The 13,498-nt window shown below is 50.2% G+C and overlaps 1 long non-coding RNA gene across 2 annotated transcripts; it reads left to right on the top strand.

Annotated features, from left to right (window-relative positions):
• The first annotated feature begins 270 nt into the window (after positions 1–270).
• LOC144367515 (uncharacterized) lies at positions 271–3,306 on the top strand. 2 transcript variants are annotated; one of them, XR_013426975.1, is made up of 4 exons: positions 271–1,059; positions 2,011–2,331; positions 2,443–2,507; positions 3,174–3,306. It is a non-coding gene; the product is annotated as an uncharacterized LOC144367515 (long non-coding RNA). The 2 variants fall into 2 exon arrangements; XR_013426974.1 differs by lacking the exon at positions 271–1,059 and having other exon boundaries at positions 1,720–2,331.
• Positions 3,307–13,498: the final 10,192 nt, after the last annotated feature.

The following is a 13,498-nucleotide window of genomic DNA, read 5'->3' as shown; positions in this document are numbered from 1 at the left end:
TCACCACCATCACAGCCACCATCACCATCACCACCACCATCACCACCAACACCATCACCAACACCACCATCATCACTATCATCACTATCATCACCATCATCACCACCATCACCATCACCATTTCCTTTACAGAAAGCCCGTTTGTGGAACCTGCCTTTCCTAACATAATAAAATAGGAACCATTGTCATTCTGTCCCAAGGACAGCAGCAAAAGGGACAAATCCTCGGCCCCTGTGACCAGTCTCTGGCTACGTCCTCAGAGCCTGACTCAGGGTTCTTGGCAGGCCACCCACCAACGCCCGGTGAACGGAGTCAGCTGAGGTCTCCGATGATTCCAGCCGTCAGGAGGCCCCCCCACCCCGGGTCTGCTCTGTTACAAAGCAAAATTGAAAATGCTCCGTGACCAGAAGCCTAAACAGATCTACATTTTCTCCAGTTACGCGGAGGCCACAGGTCCATCCCAACTGGTGTGGCTCTGCTGCTCAAAGACACCGGGACTCACAAGAAGGCTAGATGCCGGCTGTGGCTGTGACGGCAGTTGACTCAGGTGGCCCGCAGGTCAGGGCTAAGCCTGGGGGGGGGGTTGTTTGGTTTTTCGTCTTATTTTGGGATGGAGCCCTGGGGCGCTTAGTCACTGAGCCGCCTCCCCAGCCTTATTTATTTATTTTGAGGCCGAGTCTTGCTAAGTGGCTTAGGACCTTAGGACCTCGCTAAGTGGCGGAGGCTGGCCTTGAACTTGCCATCCTCCTGCCTCAGCCTCCCGAGCTGTTGGGATGACAGCATGGGACGATGCTGGGTCCCCCTCTGCAGTCACTTGGCCTTTGCTCATGATGATAGGGCACTGTGTGAGGACCTGTTCTGTTAGGAAAGCCAACAGCGCCCCCAAAGAAGCCCCCCCGCCACTCAGATCTCTGTGTCTTCTCCGTGGGACAAGGTCAGCAGCCAGCCCCGGCCCCGGGGAGGCTGAGGAAGCCGCAGCAGGGTCCCCATGATCCAGAGTCCTGGTCCGCGGGCTCAGGAGGACGTGCTGCCCCTCCAGCGCCCCGGGGTCTGTGGCAGGTGAGGGAAGCCCGCCCCAGGAGCCCAGCTGACCCGGCTTCCGCGGCTGCACCACAAGCTGCCCCCAAACCAGCCGCGCTTAATGGCCCTGGGCGCAGCCTGGCAGCAGCGGAGACAGCCTGTCTGGGCTCCGCTGCGCGGCTCCTCGGAACTTCAGCGGACTCTGCAACTCGGTCAGAGTGCAAGGGCTCGCTCCTCTGACGCCCGCCCCTCGGAGGCGGCTGGGATGACTCCAGGGCCGGCAGCTGGAAGCATCTGGAAGAGGAGCTGGTTCACGTCTCTGGGCCTGGGCTGGGCCGTCCCCAACAGCGGGGACTCCTCAGGCCTCTCTCTGCAGCCCTGGGCCATCCCTCCAATGTGCTGGGTCCAGCACGGTGGCTCCAGGGGAGCTGAGTTCTCACAGGCTGGGGGGGGGAGGGGAAGAGTGGGGGAGGGGAGGGGAGGGGAGGGGGAGGAGGAGCTGGGTGGGGGAGGGGAGGGGGTGAGGAGAGGAGGGGAGGGGGGAGAGGAGGGGCGGGGGAGGACGGGAGGGGGTGGGGGAGGGGAGGGGAAGGGAGGGGAGGGGGAGGAGGGGGGAGACAAGAAGGAGGAGAGGAGGAGAGGAGGAGGAAGGAAAGGGGGGAGGGAGGAGAGGGGGAAGGAGGAGGGGGAGGGGAGGGGGAGGGGCACCACGGGTACAAGTGTAGCTTCTTCCCAGCCCTGGAAGTCACATGATCACCAAGCATCCTCTTCCTTAGGAGAGTCCCAGAGGCCATAGCACAGTGCAGAGGAGGGAACCAGACTGTACCTTTCCGTGGGAGAGGTGGTAAAGGACAGGACACATTTTGCCAGTTAACTGTGCCCTGCCACTCTCCCCTTGACGGACACCAGGGAATTGAATGTACCCAGCCTCGTGTCGGGTGGAGAAAGAGGGATGCTTTTAAATACGCTTGGAAATACTTCTTTCTCCAGATCCCCACTTGTTCCTCTCCCTCTCCTTCTCTCCGGCCTGTCCACCTCTGGTTCTCGGGGTGGGGGACGCGGGGACGTCATTCCTCCACCTGAGAGACGGAGCAACCTTGCTGTCGATGTTCCTTTGCCCGCATTCCACCCGCTTTGCCATTTCCTGGGCCAAGAACCACGCTCAACCCGTCCTGGATCATCATTGATCATCTGAGCCAATAATCAATGACTGAGAGAAGTAGGTGTCTCAGTACCCCGGCTCCCGTCCCGCCTGGTGGAATAGGTTTGAGGTGCCTGTTCCCCACTGTTTCCCAGAGTTCTCTGGCAAAGGTGAGCCCGGGGGGAAAGAGTGATTCCTGATCCATACCCCAACTTGGGGGACTCTCTGCCCTCCCGGTCTGGCTTCCCCCAGGCTCACCAGGTCTCTACTGGTCTTCCCAGGATCGCTGCCTGCCTTAGAATCCTGACCTCAGAGTCTGCTACCAGGGGAAGCCAAACGAAGACAAGTAAGTTCACAACTGCAAGGTGTAAACAACATCACAGTTCCCACATGTGCAGAGGTGGCCCTGGTCACCGCCCCGCTCCCAGGAGCAACGCTGACGTGGACAGCCTAACGCTTCTCTTAGATCCATTGGAGAATGGAGGACCCAGGATAAGCAGATGAATCTAGGGTATCAGAACCAAATCACTGGTGGGAAACCTTTAATGGCGATTTTGATAAATGGCACGAGGCTGAGTGTGTGAACCAGCTTGGAAAGCTGGAAACTTCTTTGGAGGAGCCTCCCACTTGCATGGTTTTCCACTTCTAGGAGTCTAGCACGTTGTGAAAGATCAAAGAAAAATATCCTCAGGCCTCAGGAAACACAAGGGAGGGAATCACCACTTTTAAGTACACCCAGGGGGTGGGAAATGAGATTAGGAAATACACCCAAAGCATTCTCCTAACAAAGGCCTTCCCTCCAGAGGAAAGTACTCTATCAGAGCCTTATCAGGAAACCCAAACAGAGAGGGGAGGGGAGGAGAAACAAGGAGCAAGCTGTAGCCTCTGACATCGCCCGGCCCCAGCAAACAGGGGTCCCAGCCCAGTTCCTAGCCAGAGGGACATAAAAGCTCCCACTAAGATCCTAACTATCTCATTTCCTATTACTCAAGTCATCACAATTGGATTTCAGATTTAAAAAGATAAAACCTGCTAACAGGCAAGACAGAAAACATAGTCTGCGGAGAAAAGTGCAACCAGGCCCAGACTTGGGGTTGCGGGGAGCTGTCCTGAAGCTTGGGTCAAAGTAAATTGTGTCTGTGTTCTCTTTTGTGTCGCCATGAATTTACACAAGGGACCTTCGTTCAGCTGCCTGCGTGGGTTGGGGGCGGGCAGTGGTGTGTCTGTGTCATAAAAATATCACAAGGAGAAGAAAAGGAGAAAAGAACATTGATAATTGAAATGATAACGGCTGTGAGAATTGTCCAAAGGAATGACAAACATCGATCCAGAAGACCGTGCAGGAAAAGTACCAAGATGTCTCCGCCCTAGATATCATGTTTAAAGCTACAGAAAATCAAAACGAAGGCAAACAAAACTGAATCATACCTAAAAACAGCTTTCTTAAAAAGGAAACACTTGTCTAGGTCAACAGGAGCGAATTATTTCTTTTTTCCTTTCCTTTTCTTTTTTTTTTAAAGGTTTGCTTATTTCTGCTATCAAAGAACAGACTTATGACAGTGGAATTTAACAGTCCTAATTGGCTGCATTTTACATTTTAAAATCAGGGAACACGTCATTCCATAAAACAGAATCAGTTTTCCTATGAGCCAAGCACTCATCAAAAATAACTTGATGAGTTAACATCAGATTATTCGTTTTGCTTACACAAAATAAGGACAAGGGAACTTCACTATTTTGCCAGTTGAGGATGGCTCTTCTCCCCCCAGTCCAGATTTCTCTGGGAGGACCAGATGGGTCAGCTGGGTTTGATGGACTCCATGTTGTATTTTTTCTCCCCTGGAATATTGTCTCTGTTGAAAAACTGGCTTCACAAAGAAGGTGGCAGCAGGAAAATTTCAGAATCCAAAGCTTAAAATAAGTCTTGGGCGGTGTGGGGTTATTGTCTGTCTCTGGGAGGGATCATCCGGTGTCCGAGGCCTGGGGACAGAGGCAAAGTCCCCAGCCGCCCACCAGGAGATGTCACTCTCGGTAGCGTCTGGTGTCCTGACCTGTGCTCGCCCAGGATGACGGTGGGTAAGGAGCAGCAGGTCACAGGGGCCCCCTGACCCTCTGGGAGACAGAGCTCTCCCTGGGCAGACCCCGGGGCTGAGGGTCAGCGGCCAGGGGGGAATCAACGACTGTCCCCGCCTGTGGTCCCTGAGGTCCTGGGGCAGGGATGCAGGAGGCAGCCAGTGTCACAAGATATCCCCGTCCCCAGCCAGGCCAGGCGCCTGGCTAAGCGAGGAGAAAGATGGTGTCCCACCTCAGGGCCTGGCCCCTGCGCCTGGTCTCACTTTCTCCCCGGCACCGCCTGGAAGGGGACGAAGGGACACCCAGGGGAAGGCCCAACACATTCAAGTTCAGGGTGCGACAGCTCAGTCTGCCCCCAACAGGCCCCACTCAGCTCCCCTTCATGGGCCAGTCCCTTGTGAGAGTCGTACCCTGCCCTTTATAGGCACAAGGACCCAGAAGTGCCAGGGACACGTTCATGTTTAGGCCCCCGGATCCGGAAGTTCCTCAGGCTCACGTCTATGTTTAAGCCCCAGGATCCGGAAGTTCGATAGGTGCACGTCCATGTTTAGGCCCCCGGATCCGGAAGTTCCTCTGGTGATGTTCATGTTTCGGCTCTAGGATCCGGAAGTTCCTCAGGCGTCCATGTTTAGGCCCCCGGATCCGGAAGTTCTTCAGGTGCACGTCCATCTTTGGGCCCTCAGATCCGGAAGTTCCTCAGGTGCACGTCCATGTTTAGGCCTATGGATCTGGAGGTTCCTCAGGTGCACGTCCATCTTTGGGCCCTCAGATCCGGAAGTTCCTCAGGCGTCCATGTTTAGGCCGTAGCATCCGGAAATTCCTCACGTGCACGTCCATGTTTAAGACCCTGGATCCGGAAGCATTTCAGGCTTCCATGTTTAGGCCCCCGGATCCGGAAGTGCCCCAGGCATCCATATTTAGGCCCATGGATCCGGAGGTTCCTCAGGTGCACGTCCATGTTTAAGCCCCCGGATCCGGAAGTTCTTCAGGTGCATGTCCATGTTTAGGCCCCTGGATCCGGAAGTTCCTCAGGTGCACGTCCATCTTTGGGCGCTCAGATCCAGAAGTTCCTCAGGCGTCCATGTTTAGGCCCCCGGATCCGGAAGTGCCCCAGGCATCCATATTTAGGCCCATGGATCCGGAGGTTCCTCACGTGCACATCCGTGTTTAAGACCCTGGATCCGGAAGCATTTCAGGCTTCCATGTTTAGGCCACCAGATCCGGAAGTTCCTCAGGCGCACATCCATGTTTAAGCCCCAGGAGCGAATCATTTCAAGTGTCGAAAGAAACCCCACCAACCTAAAATTTTATATCTAAAATTCTAAAAAAAAAAATTAATTGATCTAATCACCTTTAATTCAAAATAATAATAATAGCAATACATTGGGCGGTTACAGCAGATGGATGAATGAAATGAATGGAATAAAATGAATGGTGTAGGGATGGGAAGAAGGAACGGGAAGTAGTTGGTTCTAAGGCTCTTGTACACTCTGTGACCTGATAGTGTTATTTGAAAAATGGTTTCAGACGAGGTTGTTAATAAATATCGCAAACTCTACAACAACCACTGAAAATTGTCAGTACTATGTGTTTTGTTCACTGATAAACTAAAAATCCATCTTAGATGTTTCTTTCTCACGTGGACTTCATTTGTTGTATTCAAAAGCAAAACCCTAGAGCAGGAGAGTTTACCCAGTCCTCAGACACTGAGCCGTCTTGTCTTGACTAAGGAGGAAGCGACGGAATTCATAAATCTCCTTATCTGATATCGTCACATGAAGCCCATCATGAGGATTATGCTTCTTAAATACTTCTTTTTAAAAAATGTTCTTTAGTTGTAGATGGACAGTTGTAGATGCCTTTATTTTACTTATTTATTTTTATGTTGTGCTGAGGATTGAACCCAACTCCTCACACGTGCTAAGTAAGTGCTGTACACTGAACCACAACCCCAGCTTCTTAAAGCATTTCTTGATAAGATATTTCAGACCTCTTTAAGAGAACTGTTTCTCAGCTGTGATTTTAATCTAGGAGCATTCAACGTGAATAACAGTCCTAAGATTTCCAGGGGTTCTATTGTCTTTAAACTTCTCCCATATGAGTTTTAAATAGGAATCTATTTTAAAATAGGAAAATGCAAAACTAGGAAATAAAACCTTGACTCTTCACTAGGGAAGGTTACCCCAAATTTCCAGAATCAAAAATTCCATTTTCAGGGCTGAGGATTTAGTAAAGTACTTACCTAGCATGGGCCAGGCCCTGAGTTCAATCCCTAGCACTGAAAAAAATAATTCTCCTGGATGACTAAGGTCCATATTCAAATTTCAGAATGATCTCTTAGACTTCTTGCCTTTCTGTCATGCCATGCTGAGAATGATCAGAGAGCAAGAATTTTGTAAACTGAAACCGAAATGTTGAGAGAACATTGAATCACGTCAAATGTTCAATTAAAACTAGAAGAGGCGGAAAAAAGAGAAGATTGTTTTTCAAAAACAGAACAAAACCAAAAAAAATGCAATGAATAGAAAACAATTGCCAACATGGTAGATATTAGCTCAGTTATATCAATAATCACTTTAAATGTAAATGGTCTAAATACACCAAGTAAAAGGCAGAGACTGCTAGAGTGGATTTTTAAAAGAGACCCAACTGTATGTGGTTAATAAGAAACTAACAGTAAATATAAAGGCACAGTTGGATTAAAAGTGACAGGAGGAATATACCAAACTAAGAGTAATCAAATCCTTCTCCAATAAAAGTCTTCAATGTAGATGTAGCTAAAAATCAGAGAGTGTCATGGTTTAGGTGTGAAGCGTCCCCTCTAAGCTCATGTGAGAGACAATGCAAGAACATTCAGAGGTGGAGTGATTGGGTTATAAGAGGCTTAACCCAATCAGTGAGTTAATACCCCGATGGTGGGTGGGGTGTGGCTAGAGGAGTGGGCATTGGGGGGCATGACTTTGAGGTCTATATCTGCATCTGGGGAGTGGACTCTTTCTGCTTCCTGATCATCCTGTGAGCTGCTGCCCTCTGCCACACTCTTCCACCATCATGTTCAGCCTCACCTGAGCCCCAGGAATGGAGTCTGCTGACTGTGGATGGTGACCTCTGAAACCTTGAGCCCTCAAATAAACTTCTCCTTAAAATTGTTCTTGCGGGGTCTTTTTGTCACAGCAGCGAAACAGCTGACTAAAAGAGGAGACTCAAAATACATGAAGCAAAAATGGATAGACCTTAAGAAAAAATAGACAAATCCATGATTATTTGGATAAGAATATTATTGAATAATAATAAAGTTGGAAGTTGGAGACTTTGACGCCTCCCTTTGAGTGACTGGCAGATCCGGAAGGCAGAAAATCAGTAAGGATGCAGTTGAGCTGATCAGCCTGTCAATCAACAGGTTCTAATTGACATTTGTAGATTCTGAATCCAACAATAGCAGCATATGCCTTCTTCTCAAGTTCTCATGGAAGATTCGACAAGCTGGACCATTCTCTGGTGTCTTAAAAAAAAAAAAAAAAAAAAAAAAACCTTAACAAATTTAAAATATTAGAAACCAGACCAAGGATGCTCCCAGGCCACAATGATAATAAACTATAAATCAATCACAGAAAGATAGCTGGAAAGTCCCTAAATATTTGGAGATTAAAAACCTATTTCTAAGTAACAACATATGAAGCAGAGATGAAATCAAAATGTTAAAACATTTTAACTGAATGAAAATATAGCCTCTCAAAATTTGGAAGATCTAGCAAAAATGGTGCATAGGCAAAAATTTGTAGCGTGGAATGCATATATGCCGCAGTCTGGCTGCAGCAAAATAACCGGGGGGTGACAAGCAACTTGTATACATTGATACAGCAGGAGAGGGAGCCGTTTATTGTAGGACCGAAGTGGTGTATACATCCCACACAGCTTATCTTAATTAACATAAACTCGATACAGCAGTCAACCAATAAGGAATCTCCACACTTAATGGCTCGCTGGCGCCACCTCACAAACCACTCCCTCTGGCAAAATTCCAGGCGCCATGCAGACTTGTTTACAGACTCTAACACATATCCAATAAAAGGAGAAAGTTCTAGAATCAATGATCTAAATTTCCATCTAGGAGAATAGAAAAAGAAGAGCTAAAGAATATTAGAAAAGAAATCACCGAAATCATGCCAGGCACGGTGTCATGGTAATTCCAGCAGCTCGGGAGGCTGAGGCAGGAGGATTATGTGTTCAAAGCCAGCCTCAGCCAAAGCGAGGCCCTAAGCAACTCAGTGAGAATCTGTCTCTAAGTAAAACACAAAATAGGGCTGGGGGTGTGGCTCAGTGGTCCAGTGCTCCTGAGTTCAATCCCCGGTACCTCCATCCCCTCACAAAAGTAATAACTTGACAAAAAGGAAAGGTTTCATTGGTGAAATCTACCAAACACTTAAGGAAGAAATAATACCATTTATTTTACCATCCCTTCCAGAAAACAGAAGCAGAAAGAATCTGACTTGATTCCATGAGACCAGCATTACTTTAATACTGAAACCCCAAACCAGTGACTAAAAGAAAGGGAAACTACAGACCATCATCATGAACTCAGATGCCAAAGTCGTCAAAGTTGTTCATGAGTCAGACCCAATAACGTCGTGGGCACTGAACGCTGACTTCCACCCCTGCAAGACGCATGCCAGTCCTGTAGGCCAGATTCGACATCCAAATGTCAGCTGATATAACCCATCGCATGGACAGGCTAAGGAAGAGAGGAGTCACCCGGTGTCACTGGGGGCAGAAAAGTCATTTGGTGACATCCAACCCCATCCTGAGAGAACCCTCAGGGACCCAGGAGAGAGTGTGGGGAGAAGAAGGAACGCCACCCGGACAAAAAACCCATCTGCTAAAACCCTGCTGCTCACACGTGGCTTGGTGGCCAGAAACCCCATTGCTGTCCCCTAAACGTCAAGGTCAAAGCCACGTCCCCGCCCAGCGCTTCACCATCGCACTGGAAATCCTACCTAACGCCACAAGACAAAGAAAAGAGGAATCGGTCTGTAGACTGAGAAGGAAGAAGCCAAAGTGTCTCTGTGTTGTGGTTTGGATCTTAAATGTCCTTCAAAGGCTCCAGGGTCGAAGGCTTGTTCCCAGCCCGTGGTACTGTTGGGAAGTAGTGGACATCTCGGGAGGCCGGGCCTTCTGGAGAGAAGTGAGGGTGTTAAGTGTGTGCTTGGGGGCCCAGCTCCTTCCTCTTTCTCTTTGCCATGGGGAGCACTCTTCTTGCCATAGGCCCCAAAGCAACAAAACAAGTGACCGTGGACTAAAAGCCTTTGATACTACCAGCCAAAATAAACCTTTCTTCTTTTGAAGCTGTTTTTCTCAGGTGTTTTGTCACAGTGAGAGAAAGCTGACTAACTCACACATTTTGTGGATGATATTATTATCTTTATGCTAAAATCCCAAAGAGTCAACCAGAAACCTCCTAGAATTAATCATTGTAGCACAAGTTCAGGCTACAAGAGTAATAGACAAAAGTCAATTGCTTTCCCATATACCAGTGACAAAAAAATTGGAATTTGAATTAAAACTTAATGCCAGTCACATAAACATACATACAAAAAAAAAAGGAAAAACACATTAAGTATAAACCTAACAAATATTATAGGATATGTCTGAGGCAAACTATAAAACTCTGACGAAGGAAACCAAAGAGCTCAACAAATGGAAAGGTAGTCTATGTTCATGGATACAAAGACTCCATATCGTTCAGCTGATATTTCTTCCCAAGTTTATTCTCACAACCTGGATCAGGTTGTGAGAATAAAAGTCATACTGTGAAAGTTATTTTGTGCCAACAGATGGATTCTAAAGATCAGGTGGAAAATCAAAAGACCTAGAGTAGTCATGGGAGGAAGAACCAACTTAAAAGTTTCTTTTAATCTTTTAAGTACGTTTAAACTTACTATAAAACTACAGTATTCAGGACGGCAGGGCTAGTGAAACAGCTCAGGAAAAGACACGAAGGAATCTTAAAAGCTCGTGAAAGAAGCCAGTTTCAAGAGGCTACAGACTAGTTCCAACCCTGAGTCATCTTGAATGAGGGCAAAACTGTGGAGACAGGAAAACGTTTACTGGTTTGAGGGCTCGAGGTGCATAATGGATCATGAGGGCTATTTTCTTGGTTTCCGGAGCTGGGGCTGGCACCCAGGGCCTCGTGTGTGATAATCAAGTGCTCCACCTCTCACGGGTGCCCCCAGCCCTGGCAAAAGGAATTTTTTAAGAAGGGGGAACTATTCTTTATGTCACTTTGTCAGTAGATACGTGACATAGTGCATTTGTCAATACAGAACTGGACGAGAGAGAGAGACTGAAACTTAACGTCAACTTAGACTTTAATAATAACATTGCACCTCAACGCACTTCACCGATGCAAGATGTTAATAATAAATGAAATTGTGCACAGGGTGATGGACCTATGGGAGCTCTCGACTATCTGCTCAATTATTCTATCAAGCTGCAACTGTACCAAAAAATAAAGTCTACTATTATTTTTTTGTACCGGATATTAAGCCCAGGGGTGCTTAACCACTAAGCCACATCCCCAGCCCATTTTATTTTTTATTTTAAGACAGGTACTTGCTAAGTTGCTTTAGTTCTTGCTAAGTTGCTGAGGCTGGCCTCGAACTTGTGATGCTCCTGCCTCAGCCTCCTGAACTGCTGGGATTACAGGAGTGCACCATCGTGCCTGGCGAGTCTCATCATTTTTTTTTTTTTAACTGAAAGATAGGTTCCAACACGATTAACTGTGTAATGATGTAAAGTGGGCTGAACTTGTGATGAGGCAAGAACTTGGGAAGCCCCTGGATTGGGAGACAGTTTTCATTATTTTGAGGCCTCAGGCCTACTTCCAGACCTGACAGGCAGCTTGGATGGCTGATGGCTGAAACAGTTTATGAGAAGATAAACCAGGGACCTCAGAACAACGAATGACCTGTTTCCCAGACTCTGCATTTTGACATAACCTCGGGGTTACCGTAAAGTCGCAAGGAGAGCACAGAGAATTCCCATAATCCTTCCCCCAGACTTCCCCAACGTCTTCCTATCTGACCACGTCTGTTTGGAATGTCATTTCACAACTCAGCCACGGGCTCAAGGAGAGGCTCTGATTAAGTGTTTCTTATCCCTGCCCTAATAAATATTTACCAAGGGCCCGATGCACAGTGGGCGCTGTTTTAAGCACCGTCACGTGCACCTCGCTAGTCCCCCTGAGGGAGCCCCAGGAGATGGGTCCAGCGCCGTCTCCACGGAACAGAGAGGATGGTGGGGCCCCCTGAGGGAGACCCCCTGGGCCGGAGCCACTCAGCCCAGTGGGGGGCAGAGAGGGCACCCAGACACAGGTGACGGGAAGGTAGCGAAGGGTGATTGAAAGACTCAGAAGACAGCTGCGAGCCTGAGCCACCAAGGGGGACAGAGGGACGACCAAGGGGGGCTTTGGCTGCCTTCCCAGTGAGACTGGGCTCCGACTCAGACCCCCGACTCGGGGCCCGAGAAGATTCCATCTGAAGGAGGGGACCTGCAGGGTCCAGTCTAGACCGCCTGGGTCCCCATGCACAGGTGAAGGGCAGTGAGGGGAGGGGCTGCGACGGGCGGGGTGTGGGGGTGGGGACGGGAGTGGGGGTCACCCCTGGACTGGACGGTCCTGCTCCTCTTGGAAGGAAAGCCCTCCCCAGGCCTGTCCCACTCAGCCGGGTCACTGCACTCCCTCCCAGGTGTGATGTCACCTGGGGCTGCCCCGCCGACCCCCAGGCCCAGGAAGCCCAGCCCGGGGCCTGGCACACGGAGGGGTCCATACATAAAGGCTGGAGGGTGGTGGGCCCCCCATGTCCCCACAGCATGTCGTCTCACCCCCGTTATTCGCCCTGCCGCCCACTCCACCTGTCCTCTGTCTCCTCCCTCATCCCCACTGATGCTTGGGATCCCCAACCAGAGGCCACCTCCTCCAGGAAGCCAATCTTGACTCCCAATACTGGGTCCACTCGACCGTCACTTAGGGTCTGGCCCACGTGGTCCTGAGGTCCCAGAGGCAGGGCCTGGGTCTGTTCCTCATCTGCATTTGTCACAGGGTGAGGCACACAGAAGGGCCAAGTCAGAGTGAGTGCTTGAAAGAATAATCCAAGTGCTGTGACCTGTCCCCCAGGAAGATGACCTTCACCCACCCGAGCCCCGTGGCTTCCTGAGCTCACCCTCCCCCATGTGGCTTGATCCCTCTGGGCCCTCCCTGTCTCTGAGCAGTTCACCTCCACCATCGGGCTAGAAGCTCCTTGAAGACAAGGGTCAAATTACTCTCTGGCCTTCCTGTCCTGTGCAGCCTGAGTCTACCTCATCTCTCTTTCCCTCTCACCTCTCTCAAAGCTCCACTGCCATCCTGGCTTCGAGCAATGGAAGCTCCACCATCCACTATACTAAGTTCGTTCCCACCCCAGGGCCTTTGCACTTGCTGTCCCTGCTTTCTAAGCTATGCTCTCTCTCCAGGGCCTCTTCAGCTTTTCGCTATCCTTCTCAGAGAGGCCTTCCCTGGCCTGCCTCATCACCCTAGTAGATAGATCCCTTTTTTGTTTTATTTTATTTTTCTTCTTAGAACTTTTCATCAGCTGAAATACTTGGTTCAGGTTTGTTTGCCTTCCCTACCATCTGGCTCCATCTGGGCTCCTTTGGCCACCGGTGACCTAGCGTCTGTGAAGCCTGAGTTCCGATCCCAGCTCCTCCGAGCAAAGGTCTTACCAGCCCCGCGCCTCAGTTTCCCTACTCTAAAGGGATGGCAGCGGTGACCGTCCTCACAGGTGATCCCGAGGAGCGGGGAGTGCGGTGACCACGGAGGCTGGCCCAGGGCCCACGGTTGCCCTGACCACCGTGGACTGAAGGCTGTTCTGCTCTTTGCATTCTCCCAGCGCGGGCGCTCGGCAAACATTCGCCCAGAGAAAGAGCAAACATTGGCACCTGGAAGCCGCGCTGCTGGGAAAGGGGAGGGGGTCGGACTGCGCAGCCCTCAGCCCCGAACAAGGGCCCCCTCGGCAGAGATGTGGCCAGGGGACTGGCGGGGAAGGGGACGGGCAGGAGGCAGGCCCCAGCTAAACCTGGGAGGCCTGGTTGCAGCTCGCACTGTGTCCCCAGGGCAAAGGGACCACTGCGGGGCTCTGGGTCCGCGGAGGGCGACCTCGGCTGCTGCTTGGGAGACGGTGACTCTCACGGACGGTGACAGGGGCACAGTTCGGTTCCCTCCACCCGGAGGCT

This window comes from Ictidomys tridecemlineatus, chromosome 10 (assembly GCF_052094955.1).
Source record: "Ictidomys tridecemlineatus isolate mIctTri1 chromosome 10, mIctTri1.hap1, whole genome shotgun sequence".
Classification (NCBI taxonomy): domain Eukaryota; kingdom Metazoa; phylum Chordata; class Mammalia; order Rodentia; family Sciuridae; genus Ictidomys; species Ictidomys tridecemlineatus.
This window is presented reverse-complemented; position numbering and strand designations above follow the sequence as displayed.